This window comes from Numida meleagris, chromosome 1 (genome assembly GCF_002078875.1).
Source record: "Numida meleagris isolate 19003 breed g44 Domestic line chromosome 1, NumMel1.0, whole genome shotgun sequence".
Taxonomy (NCBI): domain Eukaryota; kingdom Metazoa; phylum Chordata; class Aves; order Galliformes; family Numididae; genus Numida; species Numida meleagris.
In genome coordinates, this window is record NC_034409.1 from 72276871 (window position 1) to 72297721 (window position 20851).

Here is a 20851-nt window from a genome sequence, read left to right on the forward strand (position 1 = left end):
AGCTCCTCATCACCACGTCAAGGTGTCCTCCGGCCCTACTCACGTTTCCCCGAGGCACTGCCAAGGCCCTCAGGCCACCGGGAACTGTCCCAAAGCGGTTCCATCCCCACGGTACACTAAAACAAATGCCCGTTTGGGCTTTGTTAGGCGAGAAGGAGCTCGGGAGGCCGCACTAACGAAGGAAGGGGCAGGGGCAGCCCCGTGCGGGTACCGCGGGGCGGGAGGGTACTGGTCACTCGCCCCCCGCGTGCCGCGTGAGCGCCGCGCCTTCACGTGAGCTCCCGGCCCCTGCCACAAATAGCTCGGGCGGGTGGATAAGAGGGCTGCGAGAGCAGACTTTGTCCCCACGCGGCCGCCTTCGCTCTCCGCCGTTCCGTCCCTCCGCACCGCGGGGTTTTATCTGCCCTTAACGGAAAGTTTCAGTGTCTCAGTCTCGCCCTCTCCCTCCCGACCGCGGTGAGTAGCGGCGCGGGCGTACAGGCGGGAACCGAAGTGGAATGGCGGTGAGAGAAGGGAAGAAGGGGGCGAGGAGGCAGCCAGCGCCCGCCGGCACTCGCCCTACGCCCGTCTGCCGAGCCAATGGCGGGCGGCCATCGCGGGGGGTGTGTGCCGCGACCTCACTTCCGGTACCTGTCACCACCGCCCTGAGCCGGTCAGCCAGGCGCACGAGCAGGGGTACTGTGTCCCGGACCTCAGGGGGCTGATTCCCCGGGGGCTGCTCGCACTGGGAGGCCGGGAGTCGACGGGCCTGCGGAACCGGGGGGGCGGGTCTCGAAGGGGGACGCGACGCTGCCGCCCCCAGCCCGGCCGGCCATGCCTGCGGGCGGAAGGAACGCGCGGCGCTGCCCAGGGGCAGCCCCCGGCCGGGCTGGGGGTACTGAAGGCGCGGGGCGGGGGCGCGGGCTGGTGCTGCTGATGGCGTGGCCTTCCCTTTCCTGTCCGATCTCCTTGTGCTTTGCTATATTGTACATTACCGTCGCGTTCCGCCAGCCGAGGCAGGGAGCTGCTGAAGAGGAGATGCTGTAGGTGCCGGTGGCCGAGGGACAAGCGAGGGCCGGCCCTGAGTGGGGCTGAGGAGTAGGCGGAGGGCAGCGTTAAGGGCTGTGTGGACACGTCGGGTGCCGGGGAGCAATCGGGATAGCTCTGGTCGGAAGGGGCCGTAGGGATACCTGGTTCCAGCGTCTTGTCACGCCAGGTGTTGCCTTGCCGCTGCCTAGCCGCTGAGTAGCAGGTGTGAATTGTCCGTAAGCGGTGCGGGACAGAGGCAGGGCACTGGCTGCTGCCTGCAGGCCGCTCCGACCGGGCGAGCCGCGCTCCGCCCGAGCGGTTGGCAGCGGGAGTCTCGTATCGCGGTGAGGAGGGTCTGAGATTGCTCCCCGCGACGTCTGCCGTCTAACTGAACGGCTGCTGCGGGGCCGTCTTGCCCGCTGGCTGGCACCAAGCAGAAAAACTGCACTCAGAGAGTCACGGGAGGGAGTGCTGCGGGGGCTTGCCTGGTGCTTTCACATTAAGATCGGGGTGGTCTCACTGGCACGAGTAGATGCTGTGAGCTCCCAGATGGAAGCAGAATGAGTACGGGCTTTGGCAGCCAGGGTCATCCAAACTGATATCATTTGGCAGTTTGGCTTCAGGTGTCTTAGTAGTACTGCACAAAGATGTTGCACAAGTTTTGCTGGGAAGGAAAGACTTGATCCAGTAGTCCTTGTACTATAGAACACCTGCAAACTTTTCTGTTTGTATCTCACACTAATTGTTTTGCTGAAATTTGCGTGGTCTTTGCAGGTAGTAAAGTGAGAAGCCATAAGAATGCTCCCTTGATAAATTTTGAATTGCTGTCTTAATGCTGAGGATACCTGGCTGTGTGCTGAGATTGAGGGCAGAGGTGGTTCATGTGATGTGGTCACATGCTGCTCAAAGCTAAACCAGCATTGTAACTTTTGTTCTCTGGCATGAGCTGTCCAGCCAGCAGCCCTGAACTCTTAGTTGCTTTTCATGGCAACTTTTTGGTTTTCATGAAGCACAATGTGTGTTTTCGGAAGGATGAGTGCCTGCGCAGACCTTATCAGGGGTTTGTACAACCACGTAACTAGCACGCTCTCTTGCTTTTCCCATGTTTGGAAGGAGCACTTGACACAGGCCAAAAAAAGTTCTTATCAATCCGCTGATGCCATGTATTGACTCTCATCCAGTATGGTCAGGCAATCCTGTATGTCCTGAAAAACTGCCATTTTTCTCACCTGCAGTTCAGGGTTGGTTTTTTTTTTTTTTTTTTCCAATGTCTTAATTTCCTAAGCATGCCCCTCCAAGCTGTAGTCCTTTCAAAGGGAATTATGAGGTTTAAACCATGGAGTAGAAGCTGCGTGATTTTGTGTCATTATGTTTTTAATAGTTTATGTTGAGTGTTATAAAAACTCTGGGGGAGATAACGTCCTACAGCACAGTAGGATTGGTGGCCCAGGGTATTCGTCTTGTTATGGAGAATGGATTATAGTGCTTACTGTTTACCTGAATTGCTCAAAGAGGGGAATATATATTTTTTTATTCACAGTGTTTTGAAGAAGCTCTTTCTTCAAAATAGCAAATAACACCTCTTTTTTTTTTTTTTTTTAACCTCCTGTTTGCATTATTTTAACTTACATGCTGAGACCTGAGCTCTGAGTTGCCGCTCTTGCAACTGGGATATCTGTGACAAGAGGAACAAGAGAATGCCATACTTGTCTTGGAAAATAAATGATGCTAAATTTTTAGCAATTATAAATGCAAACATTTTCTCATAGCATTTTGGACTTTTTACAATTTAATCAAATCTGGCATCTCTTGCAAAATCTTCTTAAAGCTTTAATTTGTTTGGTTTTGAGCTGAATGGGCAGAGGAGCCAACTTAATCAGGCCATAATTTATTTTTATAGCTATGTAAATGCTGCCTTTTTTTTTTTAATGCTTGTAACTATATACATGTAACAATAAAATCTCTCCCTTTGGTGTGTGATTGGTAGCTGAAATGCCAATTGCAAAGACATCTTGTGGGATGCGTGTGTGTATGTGTGCTTCAGAAACTGTAACAGTTTGTCCACATAAACGCTTGAACATTTTCGAGAATGCTCCTTATGAGTGAAAGTATTTTGTTTTACAATAGATAGTTAGAATACCAGAAGACTCTCAGTGAAGTGATCTTAATTGAGTGCTCTTAATTAATTATTTATTTTTAGTATGGAGAAAAAAAATGTTTTTATTGGGATGTACCAGTCATAGACCCTAGTTAACTAGATGTCAGTGTAGTCCTGTTGTAAAACTAAGTTTGTATTAACAGCCTCAGTCATTCAAAAGAAAAAAAAAAAAAGTATTCATCTAAGTGAAATAACTGTTTGTTGGTTGTTGTTGTTTTTTTTTTCTGAAGTGACATAAGGAATAAGAAAAACCATTACGTTACACGATATCAACATAAAATTAGATTAGTAAGCTTTCAGAAACTTTGCTGACTTTTTTTTTTTTTTTTTTTTTGCTAGAAAGAATATCAGCAGTTTTGTTTTTTTTTAATGAAGAGCCACTTGTTATTGCCAGTGTGCAAATGAAATGGAAAGGGAACAGATTATGGAAAGCGGCTTCTGTTTCAACCTTGCAAGATGCTGCGTGAAGTGGTGAGTGAAAATGGGGGCTGAGAACTACCTTGGCAATGTTTCTCAACAACTAGAGAAGAAAAAACTTCTGAGGCAGTATATCTGTAAGGAGTAATTCATGTAAAAATAGTCAATTGACAAAGGAAGAAATCTGAATAAGTTGTGCAAACAAATAGTTGATAAAAGGAAGGTCAACAGAATAAGCAAAATTTCCTGATGCTGTGGTATCCATTTTCTGTGTTGGACTTTTACGTAGAAGGAAGTGTGTAAAGGTGTTATTTTAGAAGTGTTTAAGAGTGTTCAGCATCATAAGATATTGAGCAACTCTTCTTTGAAGGAGAGCACTGAATAGTCACTGAGTGAAAAAGTACTTATCCTGTAAGCTTAGATTCTAAATCAGCACTAGACTCAAAATAAAGTGAAAATCACTGTCTTAAAAAGTGTGATATTTACCATGTTTGTAAAACTTTATATGGATATAGACAGAATGCTGTGTGATCAGATTGCATGTGGCATTGAGATGTTGCCAAATGTGATTCCGCTTCCTCATACCAGTTCTAGTGGTTTCTGCTTATGAAACAGTATTTATTTATAAGTGCCTTCCATGTATATTTTAAATATCTGTGAAGTATAATCTGTATCCAGTGAAGGGCTCTTTATGCACAGATTAATACAAATTGTAAAATACAATTCACTAGTTTCTAATCTTGATTTAGGCTTGTTACATCACTATGTTTCTTTGCTGTGTTTTAAAGCGCTGTACATGTGAGCTGTGGAAACTTGTTTGTACTTTGCAGGTTGAAAGATAAGAACTAGCAAAGAGGATAGTTCATTCTGCTGTACTATGTTCACTAAATGTATTGTTTTAGGTTCAAGTTTTCTCATGCCTGAGGAAACACTAACAGTACGAGATATATTTGCAAGTATTTGGGAAGTTAGCTGTCCCTTTCTAGAACTTCTGATACACAATCACACATTTGGTTTTGTTTTTTAAATTTATTTATAAATGGAAAGATTATTCACTTAAACTTTCCTAACAGTGAAAGAATCTTGGTTTAAAAAAAAATGCATCTGCCATGAGAAACTGAGAGTAGTTTCTTGGCACTTAGCAGCTGCTGAAGTTCTAAGGTACCAGCCAGCTGAAATGCACATGAGAGCAAGTTAGTCCAATATTTTCCTATTTTGTACTTTCATATTTTGATAGTCCAGTTTGTTGGTAAATATGTAAAAGGGAATCAGAGCTGGTGTTCTGTGTGTGGGTGAATTGCTGGCTGAGTAATTATTCATCTAAATGTGTAAAAAAGAAAAAAAAAATCCTGGAGCTGAGAGCATTTAGTGTTGTGAATAGCTTAATGTTTGATGTGTTTTGCATGGAAAAATGATATCACTACCTGTCCTAATGTTATTTAGATTTAAAAATAAAAGTCATTTGAAACTACTCTAGTAGGGTTTTGAAGGAGGGTTTACTTCTTGTTGGGTATATCCACATATCTAGCTGTCTGAGAAAGTTCTAATTCTGCATGTAGACTTCAACTGCAATTCAGTTTTTTGTAACACAGAGACTACTACATGCCTTTTTTATTTTAATTATTTACCAGAAATGACTGATACAATTCACAGAAGAAATCACTGAATTTAAACCGGAATGTGAGTGTCCACATGGTAAGAACTTTGGTCTAGGAGTAAAATCCCTTTGAAAGTGAGGACTTCCATTACTGTTGTCACCTCCTAGTTGCCTGTTAGTGTTACAGATTCAGCAAGAATGTTACTAAGCACGTGGCATTAGAGTAATGCTACTGGCTCATATAGAAGAAAACAGAACCTTCTCATGTCTTCATTCAACACATATGAAAAATGTTTCCCAGAGTAATTAGAATGAAAAATATAGTATGAAACCACTTGGATTTGAGGGTGGAAACATGGAGATGGTGAGTGTTTTGTCAAAAGAGGCTGGTTTAGAGACTCCTGGGTTTATTGTCAGATAGTGCTTGTTGGCATTCCTTGCCATGGGGCTGATGAACATTCCATTAGAACAGTCCACAAATTTACCCACTTTCATGCAGAAATAAAACAAAATTGCAGCCTATAGTTCTTAGTGAATATTGTGGGATTGTTGGCAGTTTTCAGGGGAAGATGACAGGAACTGCACATTGCCAACATAAACATTGTGTTTCTGATGAAGATTAGAACTAGATTTGTCATGAAGGTTCGTAGTTCTAAGAATAATTTGAAAGAATAACCAGCATAGCACAGAATATTGGATGCTGACATTTAGTCAGTGAAGTTGGAAAAGATTAAATGTGCCTTTTCAAATCATTTTTAGCCTGCAGGTAAACATACAGTTTGGAGTAAGTGTGCTGTGTTACTGGGCTTTTCTGGGTGGATTTTTTTTTTTTTTTTTTTTTTTTTTTGGTCAATGCAAGGTACCGTGTGGATGCAGTTTCACTAGAAGAGAGCCATGTAAACAGGAGAGTGTTCTGTCCTTCATTGTTTCTGATGGGTTAGTTTCAGAGAATTTTGCTCTGTGAGTATACTTATATTATTAAGCTGCATGTATCTGCAATTTAAAAATGGGTTAGTGTGTATGCTCATATTACATGTAGCTGCCCAAAGAGAATAGCATGTAAGAATTCTGAACTGTTTTTTACAACTGAAAATAATTTTTATTATTTTATTTAATTACTTATTTATTCTCATCAGAACAAAAGACAAATGCAGGGCAGACTGACTTGAAATAAGTCAGGTAGTTGCTTTACAAAACAGGTAGCTGTGAGGTGAAAGTAAATTTTAGCACAGGATGCTGCTTCTGAAAAAGGCAGCAGCTGCACTTCTTATGTGATGTGCTTCCATAGAGATGTGACTTTACATAAACAGGCCACTGTTTTTGAGCACTGAACTCTTATAAGTGTGTTTGGGGCACCTGATTTTCAGCATTCTGCCATAATTCTGAGGTTACAGTGAATCGCATTTTCTCAAGATTACAAATCCTATAATGAATTCTGTGGAAGTTTTTCAATAGCAGTTATCCTTTAAGAATATAGAATTGCTTATTTTGCTGCTATCAGTCATTTTATTTCTCTTTTACCTGGTGTGTGTGTGTGTATGTGTGTGTATGTGTGTGTATGTGTGTGTGTGTGTGTGAAAAAATAAAATAGAATGGGATGTCCCCTTTCTATATTATTCCTGAGAGCCCTGCAGCAAGAAGTGCGATTGAACAGCATGGCTTGAGCTGATCTAGCAATTGCTGTTAAAGATCAGTCATGCTCCTACTCATACTTCTCTCCTTTGCTGTCAGCTGTGTGGTTCTGTCCCTCTTCACTGCTGCCCCTTAGTGAGTCCGTTCAGCTATCTCTGTCTATTTACATTTTTCCCATGTTACGTTTTTACCGGAGCCAAATAGTTTCACTGAGGCTGTGTCTATACTAGGTAATAAAATATGCCAGGGTCTGTCCTCTGATCCCAGAGCTAAGTGGCAAGGTTGCACGCTAGCTTGGGCTTCCTCCCAAACCAGCGTGGTTGCATCTGAATTGCCAGTGGAGAACAGTTCCCTGTTTTGGCCTCTGCTGTCCCCTTAACCCTGCCTGAGCATTTGTCTGGGAGAGCACCATGCTGGGATGGGCCAAAATGGTGTCAAAGAGCACTAACAGTGTGCCTTGAGCCTGCGCTCTGACCTTATTTACTGCTATAGTTGTGGCCAGGGAGGTCAGATGGATGTGAGAGCCAGCACAAGGGCAGGCTGGGACTGCAGGGCTGGAAATGAAGGAGAAGGAAGGTTGGGGGACTGACAGTGTTACAGAGCTGTAGCAGGAGTATTCTTTTGATGTCAGGGAGCTATTACGTTACTTAAGATGGCTGTACCCTTAATGCAACTTTATTTTGTAGCCCCAAACTTCTGTTTGACTTTGCAGAGGACTGAGAATGCTGTATTCCTATAGCTGCTTTTTCAAAGTTTGATCAGTCAGCTAAAATGTCTTACAGAGTACATGACAAAGCACTGAAAACATGTACATGACTTTATAAATAAGATTTCTTTTCTTGACTGTTTAATGAGTCTGATGGCTTTTTTTCCACCTTTCTGTAGTTTAGCTGTTTCCTTATTAAAAAAAAAAAAAAAAAAAAAAGATGGGGAGGAGTGGTGGAGTGGCAGGCAGGCAGGCAGCAGTGGTGAGGCTGCAGTGAATACAATGCTGTTAAACCAGTAGGTAGATACCCTTTACGTATTGCACAGAGCAAGCAGAGAGCTTAGATGTTAGGAAAATAATTGGTTGTATTTTGACGTTTTTGATCACGCAGAAGTGCAAGGCTTGTGATCTTTGTACTGTAGCAAATGACCTGATTTAGAACTGTGAAGTCATGTGAACCAAGTATATGCTCCATCTGACTTGTCAGTAGCCTGGAAGTACAAGTGCTTCATGTCTATTTGCCAAAAAATGTAGATCCATTGCATTCATACCCGTTGACAGGACTTCAGTCTGCAATGTTATTGTAGACTTTGTTTCTGTGTGATAAAATTATCATGAAGAAAAACTTCTTATGGCAGGATTTTCTAAATTACTGGAAGAAAACTGAAGACCACTTCTTGACAAAAAAAAAAAAAAAAGAAATAATTTTGTTTCACATGGCACTCTGGGTACTCTTAGTTGTGGCATTCCATTAAATCAAATCTAGTTTATTTTTAGCAGGTGTTTTGTTTGTTTATTTTTGGTTTTGGTTTTTGTTTTAAATTTAAATGTAATCACTGAGCAATGAGAGCCTGTAAAAATACTTTGAAGGAATGAGTAAAATCAGTACCCTGAAGAATAAATAAACCAGCTTCCAGACTGGTAGAAGTGTATGAAAGCTAACTCACTGGGATTTCTCAATTAACTTTCAAAAGTAGAAAGGGGCTTAATCTGTAATATCTTGTATGAAGGTCAGTCTCTTTTATTGGATATGTCTTACTAAATTGAAATTAGATTATCAAATATGTCTTGCTAGTATGTCTGGGCAGGGCAGTGAAATTCGTCAGTGAAATAAAACCACACAAAATAGACAGTGGTGGTGTTCTCCACTAAGAAGGCAAAATTAGGCTTCTTGAATCTCTTCCAGAAACAGATGTAAATTCCACTGTAGCTTTTCAACTGGCAAATAATCATGGTCTTTTATTTTTGATGACGAATCATGCAGAGGGCTGCAGATGGTGAGAAGAGTGCAGCTGTGCAGATACTAGATGAGCTGAGACAGAAGACTGGAGGACTAGAGCAGATGAAGGAGGTGTTTTGAGGGTGGGTTGACATGGCTTATGAAAGAGAAGGCTAAGACAGCTGAAAAAGTATTGAAGCTAAGCATGCTGGTGTAAAGCCAAAAATTGAAATCTGAGATTTGGGGATGGGGAGAGTGCTGGAGGCTGAAAAGAAGATCTACTTAAGGCAAAAAGACTTTTTTAGTGTTGTTGATCTCTAAATCATAAGCTGCAGCATTATATGTCAAAGCAAGTAGACATTTGTCCCAAGCCAAAACAAGGAGACCGAGCCAAGATGAAAGTTTAAGCTATAGGTGAGGCTTCCTTTTAAAGAGGTACCTTTCGAAGGAATGCTGAGCATCTGTAGGAGAGCTACTCTAGTTACACATACAGATGCAAAGTTGTGGGGTTTTTATTTTGATTTTTCAGGGTAGGGCCTGATGAAATCAGAGATGGCAAAATTGGGGAGTTTACCAGATGGGGAAGCTGAGTCTGACAAGTGCCCTAAAAAGAGGGGATTGCAAGTCTCAGATTGTGGTTGAAGGACCAGTAAGATTCAGTCAAAGCTTTGCGTTAACTTAAAGATAAAAGGAATAATCTTGAAACAATATGCTAGAGAATCCAAATGATCTTTCACCTTCTTGCATTAAATAACTTTACTTGAATCCATTTCTTTTTTTTTCTCTCTTTTTTGGATATAAAGTATTGTTTCAAAACAATTGCTCTTTTCTTTATTTGGGAAGAATGTTGCTATTAGAATTCTTAGAGGAATTCTAATAATCCTGTTCCCTTTTGAAACAAGTTGCCCAAGGAGGTTGTGGATGCCCTGTCCCTGGAGCAATTCGAGGCAAGACTGGACATGGCTCTGGGCAGCCTGGTCTAGTGGTTGGCAACCCTGCACTCAGCAGGGGGGTTGAAACTTGATGATCTTTGAGGTCCTTCTCAACCCAGGCCATTCTATGATTCTCTAAGAGCTACTGTTTTTGCCTACAAGACAGAAGTCCATAGCCAAAGTGAGTATTTAACACTATTTCAAGGACAGCCAATTGTCTTTTTCTTAGTAAAGTATGTGTCTAGGAGTCAAAGTGAAGGACCCTGGAAAACTGTAGAATACTTCAAGTACTGACATAACTTCAGGCATACATTGTACAGTTTCTATGTTCTACAGATCTTAGTAAATGCAAAACAAACACTGAAAGCAAATTGTAAAATGCATATATATTTAAAAGAGGAGTAAAATATCAGAAGAATTATGCTTCTAAACTGCTATGTTACTAACTGCTTTCAGGACTTTCTCATATCTTTTAGTCTAGTTACTTCAGAAATTCAGGTTTGTGCATTACAGTCTGCCTTCCTCTTCCAATAGCTTTGAACCTGCAAGTCTTCAAACCTGCAATCTGACAAATGAGTGGTGGTCACAAAGGCTTTGAAATAGCAGAACTTCTATAAAAGCTGATAGCTAGAAAGAAGAAAGGAAAACATGTTATTGACCCCTCTGAAGAAATGATGCAATATGAATTTGAAAATTATCTGTTCCGTTTGGCCTGTCAATTGCCAGTTGGCACAGGAGCAGTGGTGAGCCAGTTGCAACATGCAGCTCTGCACCAGCTGCAGCATATGTGCACTGTTTGTCCAGTCAGTAGTTCAGAGGTGTTGCGTGGGGAGAGGTAGCTGGAAGTATGGTGAGAAAAGGAAAGATAGAGAGACACGATAGGATGACGTAGGGTGACAATGGTATGAAAATGTTATGACTTTGAAAGAAAATCAGTAGAGATCAAAGCTTTTTATTTCTTCTTACAACAGTTGCCCTTTTCCCAATGTTTTAATGCTACTGACAGTAAAAAACCATCAGTATGAATTCTACCTTCCACATTTGTATACTGTCACAACTTAATACCACCAAGTTTTGATCTCATTACTTAAACTCATGAAGTTGTGTAAAACTTCAGAAATCTCATTACCAGTTAACTCCAAACTCAAAACTACTTGGTATCCTTAAAATATTTCAGACTGTTGCAGAATATCAAGCCCGGTATTAGGTTATATTCAGCTGAAGTATTTTTGTTATAGGAACATTTCTTTGCTGTCTTGAATAATCAGCAAAGATAAAATCATACAGGGATATCACAAAACAGTTTCTCAGCCGTCATTTTACTTTAAATTTAAATTGAAGGCAGATATTTCTGTTTACAACACAGCAATAATTCTTAGTCCTAGGAGTACGTTATTGCCAGTCCTGCCAATAAGGAATTATTGACAATACATACCAACACGTATAGCACATGTCTATGGAGATTAAATGAATTCTTACATCCTAGTCTGTAAGAACGCATTCTGAGACATCTGTACATACATATGAACCCTAAAGACTGTTGCAGTATTATTGAAGGTTTAGAAATTGCTTCTCACTGAATCATCAAAGTCTCTGGTTGATTCCATAAGTTAATGGAAATTGATTTTAATTTCTTTTAAAAAATATTCTCTGTCTAAAGCATCTCATTTGTTAACAAGAGTTACTAGACATCTTTGCTTTTGAAAGTTATGTCTTTCTGAATAGGACAATTATGTGGGTTTTTTTTGTTTTGATTTTTTTTTAATCGAGTACATGGACAAGTAAAATTTCTGAATTACAAATGTTAATATTACAGCATTATCAGTATGTTTAATGGAAAACAACCAAAAAACTTTCCTGGCACAGCCTCTGTATGTGTTAGATTATAATTTCAATTGACAAATTTATTTGCACAGATGTCTTTAATTTTAACCTTCTGAGGTTTGTTTTTTTTTACCACATGTAGTAAAAATGTACTCTGCAGGAGACTTAGCAAGAGGCCTACATTTTATTTACTCAAAAGTTGATTATATTGAAGATAATCATCTAGTCACCACGTTAAAATCCAATTTGTAGGTGCCTCTTACTGTTGTTTATCCTTCAACAAATGACGTTGCTGTAGAACGTCAGAGTACAGTTAGAAAATCATTGAGAAGTCACTTTGCATAATTTAAGATGCATTATTCACACGTGCAAGGAAACAACTGCAACATTTCAATTTAGTCTCAAGGATCTGGTTTCCAGTGAGGAGCGAGTTAGGACAGATGTGTAGGCTGTTTGTAAATGCTGTAAACATAGGAATAGACATTGACTTGAACATTAAACCTTATTTGTGTGTATTATTATTTTTTTTTTTTAGAAAAGAGTACTGAAAATAGTTTAGGACATCTAATATATGCATGTAGTTCATAAATCACTATCTCTTTTTGTTGTTGTTTTGTTCAAGTTCTTTTAATTCTGTGCATTATATACATAGTATCTTCAGTCTGAGCACTGATTTGTGAAGTCCAGGTGTCCTTAGCTGTTAATTGATACAAACTATTGGCTTAGGTAATTAACTTGTCAGACGGTATCGCAAAGATAGATAGGAGTTTTGAGATAGATGGGGGAAAATCAGAGAGCTTTGAGTTCATTAACGTGACAATAAAAATACAGCAGGTAGTCGGAGGACACATTTGAGTGAATGTGACCTTGTTCTTGGATCAAATAGCAAATACATAAATGTCATGTTTGTCTGAATGTGACCTTGCATTGGTTCAAATATCAATCATAAATCAAATCCTAGATTTTAATGTACCTGCATGGAAAATGGCCTCTTAATCACGTAATATCTTTGGTTGTTGTGGTCTTCAGATATAAGTGTTTGGCAAACACAAAAAGAATATTTGTGCAAAGCGTTAAATTGTTTTAGCTGCATTACCTTCAAGATGCTGTCATGGCTTATTTAGGATCTGTAAAACTTTGAAGCGCAAATTGCTATGGCTGCTATGATTAACACATGTAATCATTTGAATCTCGCTCAAGTTTGGAATGATACGAGTGGAATGTAGCAGTGACCTGAAGAGTTATGGACATTGATACAGCATTGAATAAAGGGTAAATCCAGAGATCATCTGGAGAGAGGAAGAGAAAAAAACGTGGAGTGTCTTGCAAACGTAGAAGTATATATAACAGTGAAGCGGAGTTTTTATTAGAAACTGCAGTGGGCTGTTAGAAGTACATAGGGAACTGCATTAGAACTTGAAAGAGAGCATGTAACAGAGCACTCTGGTACACCAACTACACTATAGCATAGTGGTTACTGAGTTGTTGCTGTGGGTTTACTGATGCAAATTCCTGTTGTTGTTTTGAGTATCTTGTTTTAAAAAAAAGTTAACTTATGTCCATACTTATGCCTCAAAATACTGGATATTAGTAACTCCAATCCAAATATTTGCTTTATATACATCGATAACTAACATGGTAAATTGAATAAGCTTCCCACATACTGTTGTCTCGGCAGGTGTTGTTTGTTTGTTTTTGAAATCTTATGTTAGTTATAATGTGCCTATTCTGCATAGGTCACTTTGAAAGTAGTGCCTTCTATTTATTTCCATGGAAACTACAACAGCTACAAAGCGCACAATGACACTATTCAAAAGAGCAAATTCTCTCCTTCAAAAAACTATTTTTCAATATATTCGCTACCTCTAGCTATGCATTTCTGCCAGTGATGAACAAGAGCTCTTCATTTTGTGGTGTGACAGCTGTGCACGTCTGTCTGAAATGTGGCCTGTCTTTCACGTCACCATCGCCACTGCTGAAACACACCACCCACTGCCTCACTGTGTTAACATTTGCAGTTTGGTCTCCATAGATGTTTTGGCAAGAACCAGTGAATGTCAGTGGGTGCAATTTTTTCTGCATGGAGGAATTCAGTGACACATCTCTGCTTCATATGCATTCCATGTCAAACACCATTTTGTCAAGTCTGCCCCTCTGCTGCCATCTGTCATAGAATTATAGAATTGTGGAATCATTTGAGCTCAAAAGGACCTTTAAACGTGAGATAGTCTGACTCCCTGCAATAATCAGGGACATCTACATCTAGATCAGGTTGCTCAGAGCCCCATGCAGCCTGACCTTGAATGTCTCTGGGAGGGGGCCTCCAACATACCTCTGGGCAATGTGTTCCAGTGCTTCACTACCCTTATCATTAAAAAAAAAAATAAATAAATAAATCCTAACATCCAGTCTAAATCTCCCCTCTTTCAGTTTGAAAACGTTTCCCTTGTCCTATGACAATAGACCCTACTAGAGTCTGTCCCCTTCTTTCTTTTAGCACCCTCTTTAGATACTGAAAGGCTGCTATCAGGTCTCCCTGGAACTTTCTTTTCTCCAGGCTGAACAGCCCCAACTCTCTCAGCCTGCCTTCAAAGAGGATGTGTTCCAAAGGATGGAACCTTGGAACCATCTGTTGCACAGCTACAAAATGTAATGGCATATTGTCGGTAAGGTTCAGCCTCTGCTATTATACCAACAACATCCACTTTTGATGTTGTGGGCCAACAGAATAAGATAGGAAACATTACTTTTGAAGCAGCCCTCATCTAATATTAAGAAATTATCAACCATGTGTCAGAGGTCATTATTTGCTATTAAAGTGGGACCACAAACTGGATAAATGGAGAAAGGAAAAAGAAACCAGAAATTGCCATTTTTTTCAGGATTTCTAGGGATTTCAACAGCGGAAGTCAAAGTAATAGTAAAGACTTCTCCCCCAGATTTTCCAGTTAAGACTTTGGTGATGCTTGTTTTAGAGCTGGGTATCTTCTAGAGATCTGACTGGGTTGTATTGTAGCCAAAAAACACACCAAAAACACTTGAAGAAAATAAAAGTGAAGGATAACAGTCTTGATTACCAAAAACCCTGATAGAACATTCAGTAGTTTGCTGACTAATGCTGAATTCCTGACTGAAGTCTTACAAAAATTTGAAGGATTCAGTAGACATAGATTTAAAGGAGGGATTGAAATGCTTTACATATAGCCATTTCTGAAAAAGGTTTCTGTTCAACGCTCATTAGGGTGAAAATAGGTCAGGTCTTTATATTCCAAATACAGAAATAACTGAATTAAAAGTTCACATCTAGAGGGGAAAAAAAATTTCTCTTATTGTCATATTGTTATTCCATACATGCATGCAGACTTGAGACTATTTGAGCTTCATATCAGTTTAAGCATCAACATAATCTCCATTCTTTATGGAAATAAGCTAAGTAAAATGGAATTTTTGTTTTATCAGAAAGACCTGGATGCAAGATTGAGTACTGTCGTATTTGTTACATCTGATGTCCATTTATGTGGAAGAAAGCAAGCATGACTACAGATAAATGTAGAGTTGAGGCAATAGACCAGTAAGCCTTGTCTCTGGAGCCTGAAGGAAAGGTTGCAAAACCTTTATGTCCCATTGCTGATGAAGTCAAATCTGGCTCCTGTTGTTCAAGCAGTTTGCTGTGGCTGATTTAAAGAGGCTTCAGATCCCACCATACTGATAACTTAGAACTGTGGTATTTCTTCATATCTTAAGTCCTGATCTGTCTGCTACAGGTTGACTAAGTCTAATGTTGTGGATCAAATACAGAACTCAGATGAAATATGTTTTCAGGTTTAATATAAAGTGGGTGTAAATGTAATGCATGTAAATTTGGAGTGTTCTCAATTGAATTCCTAGTTTACATAGTTTGGGGGGAGGGCTGTTGAATTTCAGATTTGCTATTAGAAAGCCATTTGATAAGACGTTTTGTTCTTTCTTTGAGCTAGATTATACCTCTCAGAGTTTCTAGCACTGGAATTCTTAACACTGTTTTTTGTTGTTGTTGTTTTGTGTTGTTGTTTTTTTTAACAGGAGGAGGGGTGATGAGGTTGGAGTGTGTTATTTCAGCTGAGAGTAAATGCCTATATCTTCCATTTACTGATTTCTATGAGAGTTTTACTGTTGGAAGAGCAGTGGAGAACCAGGATGTGTGTGAGTCCCCCTGCTGATAGGAAAGTTATGCAGCCATATCTTTGGATGGCTTTTAATGCAGAGGCTGTCTGACCTGTAGAGGAGTTTTCTGCTCTTAACAGCCACTTCAGTGGCTGGGCTGGTTTTCTTCAGGCAATGCAAGCACCTGACTTAGCAGTCTAGCCTGCTGGTACAATTATTGGATTCTTCAGAGAGGATTTGGTCTGCACATACATCTATGTTTGTTGACTGCACAGCATGTTTCCCTCTCCCTAAGCATTTATTTCTGCTCCCTGTGTTGACCCAGCACTAATGTTTGTAAGGCCTTGCAGTAAACTGGAAGAGGGAAATGATCTGGTTGGAGTCCTGGAAATTTGTGATCATGGCCTCAAAGACCAATCAATCACAGTCTGGAAAATCCATCGAGTTTTGCTCAGCTTGGATGCGTAAGTGAGATGCTTGCCATAAAGTGAGGTGAATACCCCTCTTATGTCTGTCTGCTGAAAATTAATTTCTGCTTTTATAATTTTTCTTCTCCATTAATAATTGCTTCTGTTGTGTGAAACGTAGAGGGTATTCAATTTGGAATAAATGGTTTACTTACCTCCTGTGCAGTGTTGCTGCTGTTCCATTGTTAGTTGAAAAGCAATCTTGACAAAACAACTTTTATAACTACTTATACATCTGCAATGATTGTGTTACATAATTAAAAATATCAGAGGAAAATATCAATATATATACATGAAGGTATAGAAAGCATGTGAATAGTTTTAAAGCAGAAATGTTGTATTTAAAAGAGGATGAGTGGCCCTGTTCAGAGACAATTATCTTTCTTCAATATAATCTAGGCAATGAAAATCCACTTTAGAGAGTTTAGGACCCATCAAGTAGCTTCTACATTCTGCCACTAACTCTTGGGAAAAGGTTGCAGGGAGGTGCCAGCAGGGATTGAGGCTGGCTCAGTAAACGCAAAGTAGTTGCATAGTGACCATTAATGATTATGTCATTGGCCTCTGCATTTTTTCAGTCTGTGTCTGTTGTTTGTTTTTTTTTTTTTTTGCCATTGCTGATTATTCACTTTTTTCCCGTCTTTTTCTGTCTGTTTCTATGTAGGGTCTGTCAGAATATTCATAGCTGAGCAATCATTTCCATTGTGTATCTGAGGCTATTGGGTCTTTGTAGGTTGTGATACTGCTGCAAATGCTAAATTTTGAACTGTGTCTTTGTATATTATGCAGTTGGAAGTTTTCTTTCATAAGAAGATCTGGTAATATCTTATTTAGCAATCCAGAATGACTTTATCTTCCCTATAATCAGGTGTTTTTATAATCGTAAAGGTTGAGGTTTTAGATTTTGCTTGTGGTAAATGTTAAACAGATATTCCCAGAGCCTTAAACTTCTATTAATGTTCCACATGATGACTCCCTTGAACTAAGATATTATGTAGCAAATCTTTCATATATAGTATGGCTACGGCTTTGACAACCCATCTTAGTTTTCTCTGTGCAGTTTGCATTCTGTTATGCTTTACTGTTGGTAATACTCTTCTTGCCAAATGACAGGTGCTGATTACTTTGGTTTCTTCTTACAAACACTCTTATTTTAAAAGTGGTTTGCAACAGGAAAGCGTGGATTTCTAGCTTTGACATGTAAATGTTTTAAAGTTTAATGAAAGTATTTCTGCATTTTTTTCCTTGTAAAAATAACTAAATAACAAAATAGTTACATCTTAAGAAGTGAGCATTTTTTTTAAACTACTGGGAGCCTGAATGCCAAATATAATGTATACTGCATGATACAAGAGTTTCTGGAAAAACTGTTGTATCTTTCCAAATAGCTGGAAAATGTCTGTTCTGCTTATGTCACTTGATTTTAAAAACTTATCACTTTGCCTAAATAAATAAGCCATGTTGGCCTTATCAGTAAATTTCTTCCAGTTGTGGTGGGCTAATAGCTGGTGCTGCAGCATAGAAGAAATGTGTATTCCCCTGGCAATCTGATGCAGTACATCTAGTTGAAGAATGCTTCTGTTTAGTGCGATGTGCAGTCTGTCACACATGTGATACTGTTCACATCTGACCTGTCATTAGTCAGTGCTGCTTGTGTGCATCTTCTTACTGTTGATTTACTTGTACTGTATGTTAATTCATGTTTTAATCCTGTCTTTACAAGTGCTTCCTTATGGTGCTGGTTAATGACTTGTTTGGAAAAGCACTGTTGATTTTCAGTATGAAAATCTTGCCTTTCTTCTCTATTTCTGGATTGTGTCTTTTAAAGTCCAACAGGACAGAAAAGCCTAGGACCCAAGAAATATTGTTTCATGGCTGAGTAAGTTCTGCTGGGGTTTGGCTCAGTAATAGAAAAACAAATATTCCCATCTTGCAATGTGTCAGAGTTCTAACAATACGTTCAATGTAAGATTTGAAGAGCGTTATCTCTTCATCTCCTAATGCAATCAGAGAAGCGTCTTCAGGGAAGGAAAGTTAAAACTCTCCATTTCATCATGGTCCACTCCTTCTGTAAGCCAGTAGGCTCTGTGGCCTATATCCTTCCTTCTAGAAACTCTAGTGTTCCTCCATTTCTGGAAGTACTTCTGCTTCTGGGAATTTTATTTTCTCCCTATTTTCTCCCAGTTTTCTTAGGCAATGAATATTCTTCCCATTCAATCAATCAAAAAGAATTACAGCTTTTTTCCTGCTGCAAAGTAATACAAACTGGGTTGTCCTACAAGCCGTGTGATTCCACTTCTGCTTAATGCACTGCCCAGTTATAAGGGGAACAATCTAGGGAAAGAACACTGTGCAGTGTACATTAACGTTCTATCATAGTGCCTAAAAAGTTGAGGTTGCATAAACTTCCTAATTTTGTAATTTTTAATAGCAGAACTTTTCAAGTTTTGTGTTATTTTTGAAAATTAGGGTATGTGAATTTTGATTTGTTTTAAAGGCAAGGATACTTACAAGTTGTGTATGATATCTTGGAGTACAGGGTTTACAGTTTACACAGTTTACAGCTGTGTAAAGGGGGGAAAAACCCACAGTTTTTCAGTTTGTGTGTATGTGCATGCATCCAGCTGGCAGCCTTGATGAAGATGTAGCACAGCAAAAATTTTCATCTCATTCATTATAAATTCTCTTTGACTTATGTTCTTAATGCTTTGGAAAATACAAAATATTCCTTGTGTGAAAGGTCACAAAGTAATAAAGCTATCAGAGGATAAAGGAGAAAGCATGTGTTTCTCCCCTGATAGGAGATTGGAGTTTGTATTTTAGGTGCCCAACTTTATTTCTAGTTGATGACTTTTATGTGTTTAAGCAGAATATTGGAAATATCCTGCAGTTTTTTTATTCATTCAGGCTCTTCCTTTTCACCTGAGTTTTCTAAAAGCATCTATTTTCTGCACCCACTAGTTCTAAATGTTTCATATTCGGCCACAACATTCTCAAAGTGACCTAAAGGTAATGATTATTTCAACTTTAACCTTGATATTTGCAAGCAAGCCCTTTACGCGATCAATTTGTTTATGCAGTAAATCCAGACTTTGTTACTGTTTCTCAGAGACCTTTGCAACTCAAAGATCTGACTCTTTACAGGGATTGCCCCTAGTGTGCAGGTATTAAATGTGGAATGAGAAGGGCTTTAGTCTCCCACCGTCCCTTTCCAAAAATGAACTAAAAAAATGGATTGCTGCATGAGTAGGCATTTTCCTTTGATAATCTGACTGATTTCTTTAAAATCTGCCTTAAGTTTTTAGGTAAGTTACTCTTTGAGTATTTGCTACATGGTGGTGGGAAAGGGGGTCTTCAAAAAACAGGCAAACTTCAGAGATACTATGCTGTGAGAGAGTGCTAGTAAAGTCTATTTATCTTTAAAACCATAATTGCATGAAATTGTGTTCTTATTTTTCTGCGTCACATCATCTTGTATCCAGTTCATTTTGTGTATATGTTTGTATGTGGGCGTGGGAATGGAGACTAAGATTTGTATAGGGAACTGAGAAAACTCTCTGTCAATGTCTTTGTGGCACAGGATTTTCTGAAGTCTTAAGAATAAGAAGAAATGTTGGCTCCTACAGACGTGTGTGTAGACTCTGCAGCTACCACCATCTGCTCTTGTAACACATACAGCTTTACTTGCAGAGCAAAATACTCTTTGAGAATATTATTTTTATAAACTTCATACTCATTACTTCCTTTATTTTAGAGACTTTATTTTCATGTGGACAGTATCCCTGCATGAAACCTACCAATGAAAGCATGTGCATGTGTGAATATGCACAAGATACAGAGAATACAAAAAGCAAGGGGTTTATTGCTTGCATACTAGATGATTTGGATTAAGGTTTTGTATATGTGCTTATGAAAAAAAAGGATTTAAAAATGCATCATTTTTTTCAGTAGTGGAAAGATTTAGTGTGTTTTGGCAGTCTTCAGCAATGCTGATGTAATAGCTGTGCTTGCTAAGGTAGCTAGTTAACCATTGACGTAAGCAGTAATGATTAAGCAGAGGTAATTTACAGGTAATGTTTGAAAGTACAAAAGGGTATGTCATTTAATAGTTAAAAATAAAAGTGCTTCATTTATAGTTCACTAGCTGTTAGTTTGTTATACAAATAAACAGGCTGGTAAATTTTAAACATTTACTGTAAAAGTGGATAAGTATGATGCAATTTGGGCAAAACTGATTGTACTGCTGAAAAAGGTGTTGCCATATTCAGAGTTTAGCTATCAAGCATTTCCTTTACTTTCGTATCAAATAATGTCGATGTTATTGAAGGTTGAACTTCAGTATTCACTTAACCTTTTAAAAATACTTGTGGTAGGCTATTAAGCAACACTTGCAGAGATGGTTGTGACTCAATGGAGAGCTACAAGAAATGCTAAGCTATGTGGAGCCCGGTGCTTCCTGAAACTTCCCCAGCGATGCTGGGGCAAAGTATATGTGTGATGTCTGCAGAGGAAGGTAATGTGTCTGTGCTAGACTGAGCACACCAACAGAACAGGGCTGATCAAATTCTTTGGCAGACTTCTCTTCCCTTTTTGGTGATGGCTCTTGGGGAAAACAAATTAGGCAGTCCCATTTGGATTGCCAGAGAACAGCTGCTGTTATTCTTCCATTATAAAAATTAAGTACATCAAGATTTTTTTACTCCTTTCCCTCATAATGAAAGGAAACAGATAGTAATTTTAGCTTTTAT

The 20851-nt window shown here is 39.3% G+C and overlaps 1 protein-coding gene across 9 annotated transcripts in view; it reads left to right on the top strand.

The window, feature by feature from the left end:
• The window catches only part of PPARA (peroxisome proliferator activated receptor alpha), a 43156-nt gene continuing 22464 nt past the window's right edge, over window positions 160-20851 (top strand). Inside the window, exons 1-3 of one of the 9 annotated variants that reach the window (XM_021393283.1) lie at window positions 591-675; window positions 3506-3637; window positions 5215-5278. The gene's annotated coding sequence lies outside the window, so the exon portion shown is untranslated. The other 8 variants (XM_021393267.1, XM_021393256.1, XM_021393274.1 and 5 more) reach the window with 8 other exon arrangements.